This window comes from Anas platyrhynchos, chromosome 1 (genome assembly GCF_047663525.1).
Source record: "Anas platyrhynchos isolate ZD024472 breed Pekin duck chromosome 1, IASCAAS_PekinDuck_T2T, whole genome shotgun sequence".
Classification (NCBI taxonomy): Eukaryota; Metazoa; Chordata; class Aves; order Anseriformes; family Anatidae; genus Anas; species Anas platyrhynchos.
In genome coordinates, this window is record NC_092587.1 from 8,338,333 (window position 1) to 8,351,246 (window position 12,914).

Here is a 12,914-nt window from a genome sequence, read left to right on the forward strand (position 1 = left end):
AAAGGGGACGTCTAAGATCTAGAGTGCTCAGGAGTTGTTATGTCTGTGCCTAGCTTCTAGTGGGCTTTACATCAGGCTCCTTCTCCTGAAGTGCCTTGTGTAAAGCGGAAATCCATTTATTTTTTTCCTATGTGGGCTCCTTATTGTGCTGAAGGTGAAATATTCCAGGATATTAGAAAATAGCCTCCAATTTACCGTTGTGTTAGATCACATGCTGGTTATGCATAGATCAGAAAGTCCTTTTTACTGTATCTCATTACTTTCTAACATCATTTCTGCCTCCAAATAAATTAGACTTTGCTAGAAAAATCACTGAATATCCTTTTCTGTCCCCACTGCACAGTACTTGTAACTAAAAAGTCTGTCTCTATTCTTATCAATAGCTTCCTCCTGAGTGTCTTTGTTCCAGGGTTACAAGGTTTAATGAAAACTAATGCTCCAGGCACCAATTTACATCTTCCTTGAACACTACAGATTACGGAGGCAGCATTTATGTAAGAACATGTTTTGTGCTGTAGTAACTAGAGCAATCTTTTTAATGAGACAGAATTTACTTTTCAGATTATTAAACACCTACTGAAGCATGGGGATTATTACACCAGGTCTGACAGTTTAACGAGAGTGTACTATAGTATGGATTTTATAGAATGATGAGATAAAATGTGGGACCAATCCAGTTTGGAATTAACTCAAGTCTGAAGTCCCACATAGTCTCTTGAAAACAAAACAAAACAAAACATCACCCCAAATAAATAATTAAATAAATAGAACCCAATAATGTACTGTCTTCATTGCAAGATATAAAGAAAGTCCTCAAAGCATCTGATTGTCATGGAAAACATCTTTTCAGCCTATGAACAGTCCTCTGCAGTTCGCTTTTGCTATTCTTACATGGTGACATAAAGCACATGAAATCCTTCACTTCTTAAAATCCTTCACGTCTTATTAAAAATTGCAAAGGTGATAATGAAGAATGGCCATGTTCTTTGCATACTTTAGGACTTACTTTTTTTGTACAAGGAGAAGAAGATTTCAGAAAGCCTCTTTTTTAATTTGGTGCAGCCTAGTAAGGAGGAACAGGAAGAAGCATGAAGTAAGCAGACTGAAGTACATCTTTAAAGGTATTAAACCAGAATTTAATGGTGGGGAAGGACTTATTAATTAAGCATTAAGAATACCTGTGTGTTATTTGCACTGTAAGAGCATGCACGTTTAAATAAGAAATTGAAAGGAAAAAGATCAGTTTTGTAATGACAACACGAGAAAATCCATCTATTGCAGTGCTAATATCACTGAGCTCTTTGTTTTTGAGCTCTGTCTCATCAAGAAGATACATTGATCAGTGAAAGATGATAGAAAATGATGTCAAAATAGTAAATGTTGCCACATTAGACTGAGATGTGATTATCATCGTTAAAGTACAGAATTACACAAACCAAGAGGGGGTAAGCAACTGCTAATATTGTTTCTGATATACAAGTAAAAGGAAGAAGTTTATATGAAACATTAGAAAAAGGAGAGAGAGAGATTACAACAAATAAAAATGTTTTGTGATTTAGGATGCAGAGGGACCCGAACAGGTTTGAGAGGTGGGCTTCTGCAAACCTCATGAGTTTCAACCATGCCAGGGCAATCCAAAGTACAAATACAAGCTGGATAAAGAATGGATTGAGAGCAGCCCTGCGAAAAGGATGTGGGGATGTTTGATGAGAAGCTCAACATGAACCAGCAAGCACTTGCAGCCCAGAAAGACAAATGTAAACTGGGCTGCAACAAAAGCAGTATGGGCAACAGGGCAAGGGGTTGGATTGTCCCCCTTCCACTCTGCTCTCATGAGACCCCACCTGGAGCCTCCATTTAGCTCTGGGCCACAGCACAAGAAGGACATGGACCTCTTGGTCCATGAGGACCAGAGGAGGCCATGAGGATGATCAAGGGGCTAGAGCCCCTCTGCTATGGAGACAGGCTGGAGAAGAAAAGGCTCTGGAGAGACCTCACAGTGGCCTGCCAGGGCCTGAAGGGGGCTGCAGGGAGGGACTCTGTGTCAGGGAGTGTGTTTATAGAGTGACAGGACAAGGAGCAACCTGGTCTAGTGGATGGTGTTCCTGTCCATGGCAGGGGGTTGTAACTAGATGATCTTTAAAGTCATTTCCAACACAAACCCTGTTCTCATTGCCACTTTCAGGAAAACAAAACAAAACAAAAACATTGAACATAGCTGTGATGGGAAGAACTGTGACAGATGGCTGGAGTATCACAGGAGAGTTTTTTTTTGGGTGAATACAGTTTTCACTTCAAACAGAAAGAGAAACTTATAACGTTTAATTGCTCATATACTCTTATGGCAATTATTATTGTCCCTGGCAATGTCTGTGTATATTTCAGGGAACTTCATGTGTCAGGGCCTTTTCCAACAAATATAAAATTTCACCAAGTTTGGCCCCCTTTACTTTATGCTATCCTTCTAAACATTTTGGGCAGATTTGTGCAACCCTCAGGTTTTTCAGCCCATGATGCAGAGAGTGCAAAATATGCCCCGTTTCTTGTCTCTGAAGCTGCAACTTTGCCCTCACATTACTTCAGGTTCTACAAATTGAAAAAAAAATATTCAACAAACATTAATTATGTCATAGGACTATGAGAATGTGATAGGAGGTCTAGAAGAGACTTAAAATGAAGTTTTTTTTGGACAAAACTGACTGGTGACATTTTACTGAAACTGAAAAAGAATTCTTGCCCTGTTTAAATTTTCATAAATAGTTTAGCCTTATGTGATGACTACTACTGTCAACACATTGTATAAATGGAGTTGATAACCTGAATCATATTTAGCAATTTTACTTCTGTAAATGTTTGTCTATAAAAAGATATTGTGGAGAGTTCAACTTTAAAGAGGTTTTCTGTGTTGTACAGAGATTCATGCCATGCAGAGATGTTCTTTTAAAATTCAGATCTTAAAAGAAACAGCTCTATATCCAAAACTTTTGTTCAGAGAAGTTTATAAACAACAGAAATGTGAACTCAGGTATTCATCACTGATGTTGATAGAAACACCAAGGTCAGAATTCAGTGGAAAAACAAGAAAAAAAAATCCCAAGGATCGTTCAGATAAAATCTCTACTGCAATTACTTGAATGTTTCAGGTTCAGGCATGACAGAGTGATTTCATTTCTTCACAACCTGATATGGGGAAAAGCCAGCTCTATAAATTACACTAGCATGAAGGTCAACATTTATATCCAATGTTCATTCACATTTATGTCTAAGAAATAAAGAATTTATTGAAAAAGCTGTTGGGTATAAATTCCTAATGTCTGACATATTGCTAATAATCCTTACCCACAAAACAAAAACATAAAACTGGATAACTGCTGCTCTTCATAAGAGATAGATGAAAAGACAAAGTTGAAGGGTCTAACAAAGACATCATCTTTGCCATCATAATTGTCTAAGAAAATTTTTTGAATGTGACCACTTGTGAAATTAATCACACAAGTGTATCTGTCCAATAAACACTGGACTGGTTAGACTGGTTTTATTGACTGGAAAGTCCTATTTTTTAATTTCTGGTTTCCTCTCTCCAGGTGTTTGAAGGCTTTACTACGCAGAATGCTAATGTACCAAAATGGCTGTTTTTTTTGACTTGCTAAATTTTGATTTTTTATTATTTCTTTCCTTTCTCTCAGCATTCATCTTTCTTCATCATCAGAAACAAATGAATCTAGGAAACTCAGAATCACTTCCAATGAAAACAACATTACCAACAATAATATATCTCCATGAAATGTTCTGGCATAAGCAAAGCAGCTAATCTCAGATCAAGAATTTTCATCAAAATACTCTATTCACTTCAAGATAGTTTTTTGAATTGAATGCCAAACATCCATATTTTACCAGCATCTTGCATGGAAACAGAAAGAGGCAAAGGAAGTCACACAGCATTTCTTCATTGTTCCCCACTCCCACACACACTCCCAAGGTAACAGAAAGATCATCATAGTTTAGGAAGAAACGATAGTTTTAGCAGTCCAAGTACCTTTTGCCTTCTTTCTCACAATGTCATACCAGCTGACTTCTGTCTCGATGAACCCAGATAGAAAGTTAAACAGCAATTTCCTCCTTCTCTAGCAGATGTTTTTTATCAAATCTGGGACCTAAACGTGGCATTTCAGCTTCCAAACTGAAATCTTTCCACGATCATCTTTGTGAAATATAATGGGAAAATCTTTTTGGATGGTACAAGGTGGATCTGGCATGATTTACTCATTGTCTCAAACTAAGTGACTTGGTACAGAAAAGGAAATACATTTTTCTGTCGTATTGCCTTCTCTCTTGAAAAGCTAAATTACGTGGAGGCTGTTTGAAGCTTGAGTGACAGCACAGTTTTATTGCATTCCAGTCAGTCTGTTAATAATGTTATCCAAAAACTTTAGGCCACCTAATCTTTCCACACAGAAAGATCTAATAGATGTTCTTTTTCTTCAGCAGCTAAATCATCATGAGACTTTCCAACTATTACAACCACAATCAAACAATAAACTGTCATGCTATGGGAGCCTAATCAGAGTTGCCTTAGCTTAAGTCCATTTGATTGACCATAACATTCAAAGGAGACCCAGCTGATCAGATGGATTATGAGCACAGCTTTTCACATGACAACACATAAATCAAATGAAAGCAAAATCTGTTGAAAGAAGTTCAGATGATCCTTCACTGTAATGTCTGTCATTTAATCTGTGAGCACTTCATTTAGATGAGACACTTTAGTGTGGTGTAAGTCCCTGTCCAGTTTCAACCATGTTTTTTTCTATCGGTTTCCTCAACTGCAAACTAATGGTGGTTTAAGATGTAAGAAGCACACAAAAATAAAGCTGTAAACAATACATAGAAATCGTTAATAACCCTGAATTTTGGATTGTGTTTCTTTCAACATGTCTGTGAAGAAAATACACTTAGAAACCTAAGCAGAGATGCGAGATCACTAAAATGTCTTGGTGGGATTCCTGTGATTAACTGAATATTTACTTTATAATCCTGCACAGCATGGAGAGGAATCACAAGGTATATTTCTTACTGTTCTGTATAAATATATACATTGTATAGTAATTGAGTAATTAGGAACATGTGTTGTACCTTTTGTACGCAATCTGAGCCCACATTTCCAAGAACTCTTGGAAGTATATGTTATTTAACATTTTTGCAAAATAAAGGAACTAATGGAAAGCTTGGGTTACTCTTCTCTTCAGTATTTCAGGATAGTGTCTTTTGCTCTGTATTAGTGTCAGAGTCTGTCAATGAGAACATGGAACCTCTCCAAGTTCTTCTAAAAGAGCAGTGTGAATCTAAATAAGATGCCATCTACAACATAGAGTTTGAAAAGTGATTTTACAGAGTCCGTTCAGGCTTTGGACAGTGATACTTTACTGATCTTTCCTGGGCTCCAGGGCTTAAGCTTCTCCTTCCTTTTACACTTCGGACTTTTTGAGCTTGGAAAACGTAATAAATCTGCTTGTATCCTTCCCGTTCTGAGAAAATTAAATGAAGAATTATTTCCTATATGAATCTATCCTAAATATTTTGTCATGCACATAGAAATATCCCTTTTAAAAGGGCAGAGAGACAGCTTTTTGAACCTGGGCTGAGAAGTATGCATCTCTGGGACTGCCTTTTTGTTTGCCCTGGATCCGGTCACAAACACTTCAGAGCAAAACCTTCTGTTCCTCCTCAATTGACTGAGAGGTGGGCTTGGGAATATGTGCTGAGACAAGTGATAGGAGACTAGAGAAGGAAAGATGTGAAGAGTGGTTTAGTCTTCAAGATATATCCTTACCTCACTGAGATGGCCTGGTGTGGTAGTTTTACTTGGGTGGGCAGCTGAGCCCCACCACAACCGCTCTCTCACTCCCCCTCTCCTCAAAGAGGAAGAGGGAGAAAATACAACACAGAGAGCTCGAGGTTTGAGGAATGGGGAGAAAAAGAAACAAAAGAAACAATAAGTCTGCGCGGAAGCACAGAGAGAAGGAAAAAAAAAATTATTCTCTACTTCCCATCAATGAGTGATGTTTGGCCATGTCCTGGAAAGCAGGGCCTCAAAACGTATAGCGGTTGTTCAGGAGGAACAGCCCCCTCCCCCAAGAGAGCCCCCCTTTTTATTTCTGAGTGTGACATCAGGTGTTACAGAATATCCCTGTGATTGGTTTAGCTGCCCTGGTGATGTCCCCTCCTCAACACTTGCCCACCCCCAGCCTGCTGGCTTTTGGGATTTTGGAAGGAGTCCTGATGCTGTGCCAGCACTACGCAGCAATAGACACAACACTGGAGTGATATCAGTGCTGTTCCAGCTACGAGTGAGTGCAGAGCACTGTGTGGGCTGCTGCAGGGAAAGGTGACTCCATCCCAGACAGACACAACACACCTGGTCAAATCTGCTGTATGACCAGGGCTGCTCCTGTATGGTCCCTGACCCTGCACACTGAGTGGATCTGCAAAATCTGAGACAAAGGAAAAGACTGATTTAGGGCCACTGCCAAGAAACATGGATAAGGTGAAGGAGAAGGAAAGTCCATTCCAAGAAAGGTGAAAAGAAAGAAATTTTTCTAAAGTTTTCAAGATGATCACTGATTTTTTTTTATTTTTTTTATTTTTTTTTTAATGATAAGCAGCAGAGCAGCAGTACAGTCCTGGGCTCCAGTGTGTCATCAGGTGTATGATAGTCTCATTCTTCTATGATATTCCCAGCGTGCAGTCCATGATATAACAAGATAGTATGGCTTCCATCAAAGTGTCATGGTGATTGACTGGTGATGGATTGGTTGGTGACAGCTGTTATGACAAAGTACTTTGATATACTGTGCGTGAAATACACAAGACAGCTGAAGCTGCTGTTTCACTGTCTGAACAGCTGAGCTCATTATTTTCCCCCCTCAAAGAAAAATGAACACAGTCCACATTTCCATTGCTGTTAGGCTATTGATTGTTCTTTGTACTGGGAGTGTCAAGGAGGGATTCCCTCCACTCTATAGGTCTGTTTTCTTAATAAATAAACAAACAAACAAACAAACAAACAAACAAATAAATAAATAAATATGTGAGACCTGTACCTTTGAAATGTCAGACTCTAGTTAAAGGATTTTGAAGACAGATGTGGTTCTAATTAAGATTAGATGACACTCTAGATCTCTGCAAGGTATCATGAGGGGGGATGGGTAAGAAAAAGCTCTCCCAAGGGGGAGGCAGAAGAGCAGCGAACCAGCTTCCCTTCTGTAAAGGGAGGCAGAGGGTCTCATTAGAGCCAGGGTTCGAATGAATACGTCTGTCTTTGTTGTGCTGTGTTACACTCAGCCAAGCATTTAGCTTTCTGTTCCTGCTGCTTTATATGATAATGGAAGGGTGATTACTGAAAAGTAAGAAGGAGAAAGAAAAGGTGAGAGAAACAGACAAAAATTTCCTGCAGAGATCTGGGCCACCATCTGCCCAGGAGACAAAGGGCAATACTGACTTTAATTACTTGTGTGTAAACTCCACTACATTTTTTCCTTTTCTCTTTGTTGTCACAACAATCTGACAATACTAGGCTTCATCCTTCCATCCTATTCCCTCACTTTTTTCTGCCTGTGCTACCTTAGCAAGTGCTGTTGCAGGAGAGTGGAGTCAGCAGCTGATGCCATGTTCCTCCTGGTCTGATGGAAATGTACATCATCCCTCTCTCTCTTTCTCACAACTTCGATGTAAGTGATCCCTTGTGCTTATATGATTGCATCATTAAGGTTTTGTGGGGAATTTTTCAGTAAATGCTGTCAAGAGCATACATTTTACAGAGGCATTCTGGAAAGGAATTAAAGGAGATGTGAGTTATTCACTGCTAAGGCAGTGGTACTTAATAGACAGGAGTGCTGTTATGTTATGTTTGGGAGCTGAGTAAGGCTGTTTCTCTCAGTTTTCCCATCTGTAAGTTTCATATTCACTTGTTTCCTAAAGAACAAATGCTAAGATATAAGAGTTAAACAGCATTTTGGCTATATTTTTTATTATCTCCAGGTAGGCCTTATATATTTGTTTTTCTGTGAAGTACAGCAAACTGAGATTGGTCTATTTAGCAGTGCTAAGAGCATAAACATGATTTCTTTCCCTTCGCAGTACTCTTAAAATCAATAACAACAACAACAACATTCTGGTTACTTTACAACAATCTTTTTAAAAGCAGAATTTAGCTTTATGACACTCTGAGGTGCAGTCACCTGAAACCTACAGAATTACATCTCATGTCACACATGTTATTCATTGTGAAATCCATCACCTTTCCCAGTTCATCAGTCACAGGGACAGTAGCTTGATGTCTGTTGACACCACCGGGAGGGGTGAATGATTCTTCATGGAAGCTAAGGGCTGACAGAACCTCTTGAAAAGTATGTTGGGATGTGGCAGCAGGTTGCAAAAGCCTTACCCTTAGCAGAGGAAAGAGGCGGCCTCAGTCCCTGCCTGGTAATTCTGCAGCTGTAACTTATTCTACATCCACAGCTTGTTTGTAAGGTGTTTGTTCTTGCCTAGATTGAGACAGTTTCTCAATTCCTGTAGTTCAGTAGAAGTCTACCCTGTGTCTGTGATTTAAGCTCAAGCATGGGATCATTTGTCAGCAGAATTTGTGATGTGTTTAAAGTGGCCAGACTGAGCAGAGGTAGGAGAAGGCTCATATGACCTCCCACACATTTTTTTGCTGCAGTTGTTCACCCAAGACAAATGATATTGTGTCTGCTCTCTGCTTGAAAACAAGGCATTGTGAGAAATGAATAATGCAGATAAATGTTCAGCTCAACTTGTACTTATTTCTCATGCATTCTTGTCTTTCCTGGGAAGTTTATTGATATCCATCCAAACCTAGTGCATACCCAGAACTTTGAAAAGAGCAAAAGCAATACTATGCCCAATTTGTTCCTTCCAATTCTTCATATGGAGAGCAGGAGAACAGGAGAAAGACGTTACATACATTTATCCAAATGTACTTGGTCTTGACCGAATGGAGAGGGGTACAGTAGAGAAACCACCTAGGAGCAGTGCTTTGTTAGATAGCTATTTAAACATGCAGAGAATGTCAAAATCATTTCAAAATGTTCTATTCTCTAAATTATAAAATGATAATTGCATTCATAATTCTTATGTAAATAAAAACACTTAATTGATATTAGCTTCTTCCACAGTATTGAACATATATGAATGCATATATGCATTCAGTATGTGTATATGTAGACAGAGTGTGCAGATTTTTGACAAGAGGGTACAACACAGGACATAGAGCTTTGTTGAGGAACTGACTTAGAGGTTTACTTTCTTTTCCTTTTCCCACATTCTTATTTTCTTCACCATTATCAGACCATCCATAGAATATATGAGAGAAATCCTCTCCTTTTTTTTTCTTTTTTTTTTTTTTTCTCTCCAGAATATTCTATCCTCCATGCTCTCTTCTACTACTTTTGTGTTTATGTGTGTGTATGTGCATGTGTGTAATGTGTGTATGCTCGTGGGGAAAAATTGTATCCTTAAGCCAACTAGTTACACACACTCTCATCATCAATGAATTTATGTTATGGTCTTCTGACTGGTTCAACGTTTCCAACCTCTCATTGTCTTGTCATAATTTGTAGAAGCCTTGAGGCAAAGTTCTGTGGGTCAGAACTGTGGTGTCAAGTAATGCATAATTTCTTCTTGGCACTAAATTTACTTGAAAAGGAAGCGTATTTTCTTTCTTTCTTTCTTGCTTGCTTGCTTGCTTGCTTTCTCTCTCGCTTTCTCTCTCTCGCTTTCTTTCTCGCTTTCTTGCTTTCTTGCTTTTTCGCTTTCTTATGATTTCTATGATTTCTATAGGTATAATGAAAGCAGTTATGTTTGCACTATGGAAAGGAGGTTCCTGTTCACTGCTATACCTATGAACCTAATCTTCCTTATTTGTGGACCTCAAGGAGTAAAAGAAATGAGGTGATGAAGTCCATTGGTAAGAAGCTGACATTGGATGCCAAGGGATAGTTTGGAGTGAAGAGTACAGATGCAATAAAGAGGATTTTGAGTTTCTTCCAATAACTTTAAAAATAAATAAAAGGATCCCAATGAGATGATCTGTCTAGAATTTAAGAAAAACAACAGAGCAAAGAACCATTAAAAAAATAAAGAATCAGCTCAGGTCTGAAAACAAGTGGATGATGAGGAAGGAGAAAACAATGTCTAGCAAGAACCAAACCTGTCTTTTCTGCCAGAAAGCTCCCCTAAACACCTGCCCCATGCTGAGCCCATGTTGAGGAATATCTCTCTGTCATAGAAGCCAACAGGAACTCCTGCATGAGGAGGGCTCTCCTGGGCACAGTCCTGACAGCAAACCTGGCACATGAAATGGAGATGACTTTGAGCAAAATCTGGCCTTTTCCAAGCAAAGTTCTTGATTTATGTGAAGCTTGCTCCCCTGAGTAATATCCTTCTCTGTGAGTGACAATTTACTGCATCCTTGGAACAGCATGATATACTGTGCTATAATATAATGTGCTATACTTTGTGTTGTACTATGAATACTATAGCTTTACATAGTTTAAAACAGTCTATAAATGCACACATACAAATGTACACATATATATCATAACATGCATACTATGTTTGCTGTTTATATAATGTGCAATATACATGTATAGAATGTATAATATAATTTATATATATATATAATATTATATATGTAATGTTATATAGCATTTATACATATACATAGTATATAGTATTCTGTGAATATTAATTATATAGTATATAATATTCTGTGAATTGTAGTCATAGCATTCCTGGGCCTACATTACGGAAATTAAATCATGTATTATGAAATAGATATAGAAGATATATTGTTTATTTAAAAAAAAAAAAAAAAGATAATTTAATTAAAGATAATATTTATGTGTTATTATTTACTAATGTTGTGCTGTTATTTACTATTCTGTTTTGTTGTTGCTTGTTTGTTTACCTTTTTTTTCCTTCCCCACAGAATCACAGAATGGTTTAGGCTGGAGGGGACCTCAACTCCAACCCCACTGCCATGGGCAGGGATACCATCCACTAGACCAAGTTGCCCAAAGACCCATCCAACCCAAAGACCCATCCAACCTGGTCTTGAACACCTTCAGAGTTGGGGCATCCACAGCTTCTCTTGGCAACCTGTTCCAGTGCCTCACCACCCTCTGAGTAAAAAACTTTTTCCTTAAATCTAATCTAAATCTACTCTATTTCAGTTTTAAACCATTAGCCGTTTGTCCTATCGCTACATGCCTTTGTAAAAAGTCTATCTCCATCTTTTTTATAAGCCCTCTTTTAAGTATTGGAAGGCCACCATGAGGTGTCCTGGAGCTTTCCCTTCTTCAGACTAAACAACTATAGATCTCTCAGCCTTTCTTCAAAACAGAGATTCCCCAGCCCTCTGATCATCTTTGTGGCCCTCCTTTGGACCCTCTTTAACTCATCTAGGTCTTCTTTCTACAGAACAGTCAGTCTTACCACTGTGTCTGGCAAGATCATGGAGCAGATTCTTCTGGAAACTATGCTAAGGCACGTGGAAAATAATTGTTGATAGTCAAAGTGGCTTCATTAAGGGCAGATCAGGCCTGAAAAATCTGGTGTCTTTCTTCAACAGGGTTAAAGCATTGGTGAATGGGGGAAGAGCAACAGATATCATCTACCTGGACTTGCACAAAGTATTCTACACTGTCCCTCATGATATCCTTGTCTCTAAATTGCAGAGATGTGGATTTGACAGATGGACCATTCAGTGAGTAAGGAATTGGCTTCATGATCACACTCAAAGAGTTCCAGCCAACAGCTCAGTGGCCCATCTCTGCTATGGAGACAGGCTGAGGGAGCTGGGGTTGTTCAGCCTGGAGAAGAGAAGGCTCCAGGAAGACCTTCTAGTGCCTTTCCAGTACATAAACAGGGCTACAGGAAAGTTGGAGAGGGACACTTTGTCAGGGAGTGTAGTGATACGACAAGGAATAATGGCATTAAACTAAAAGAGGGTAAGTTTAGACTATTCTTTACTTTGAAGGTGGTGAGACACTGGAACAGGTTGCCCACAGCATCTGAGAATGCCCCATGCCTGGAAGTGTTTAAAGCCAGGTTGGATGGGACATTAAGCAACCTGATCTAGTGGGAGGTGTCCCTGCCCATTGCAAGGGGTTGAAACTAGATGGTCTTTATGGTCAATTCCAACACAAACTATTCTATGATTCTATGATTCTTGTGCTGGGGGTTCCAGAAGTGGAACTATACTCTAGGTGGGGTCTCACAAGGATGGAGTAATGGGGGACAATCACCTCCTCTGACCTGCTAGACACACTTCTGATGCAGCCAAGGATATGATTGACTTCCTGGGTTGCCTGTGCACACTGCCTGCTCATGTCCAATTTTTATCCACCAAAATCCACAAGTTCTTCTCCCAGGGTTACTTTCAATCCATGCATCCCCCAGTCTGCACTGATGTTTGGGATTCACCACAGAATTATTGAATGGTTCAAGTTGGAAGGGAGTGTATCACATTACCTACAATACAAATGACCATTTTTACTCAGGCTGTTAAGCATCATTTTAGCTGCTACTTTGGCTCTACAAAATAAATTGATCAATTTCTGATAGTAAGATAAATGAACTCCTACTTCAGGCTTAGATTATTATTATTATTATTTTAAAACTAAAATTTATGCTCTTTGTGTTTGATTAAAAACATATATATTATTCATTCAGTCCTTCATTTTCTGAGGAGTCCCATCATTCCTCCTTCCCAAAATAGGTTGTACCAATGATTCATTACCCCTATTTTAAAGTGTGTGATTTCTTTCTGGTCACTATCCAGCCTCATCTGTTAGATTAGACAGCTCCACCAAGAAAAGCGTTCCCCTTGCATA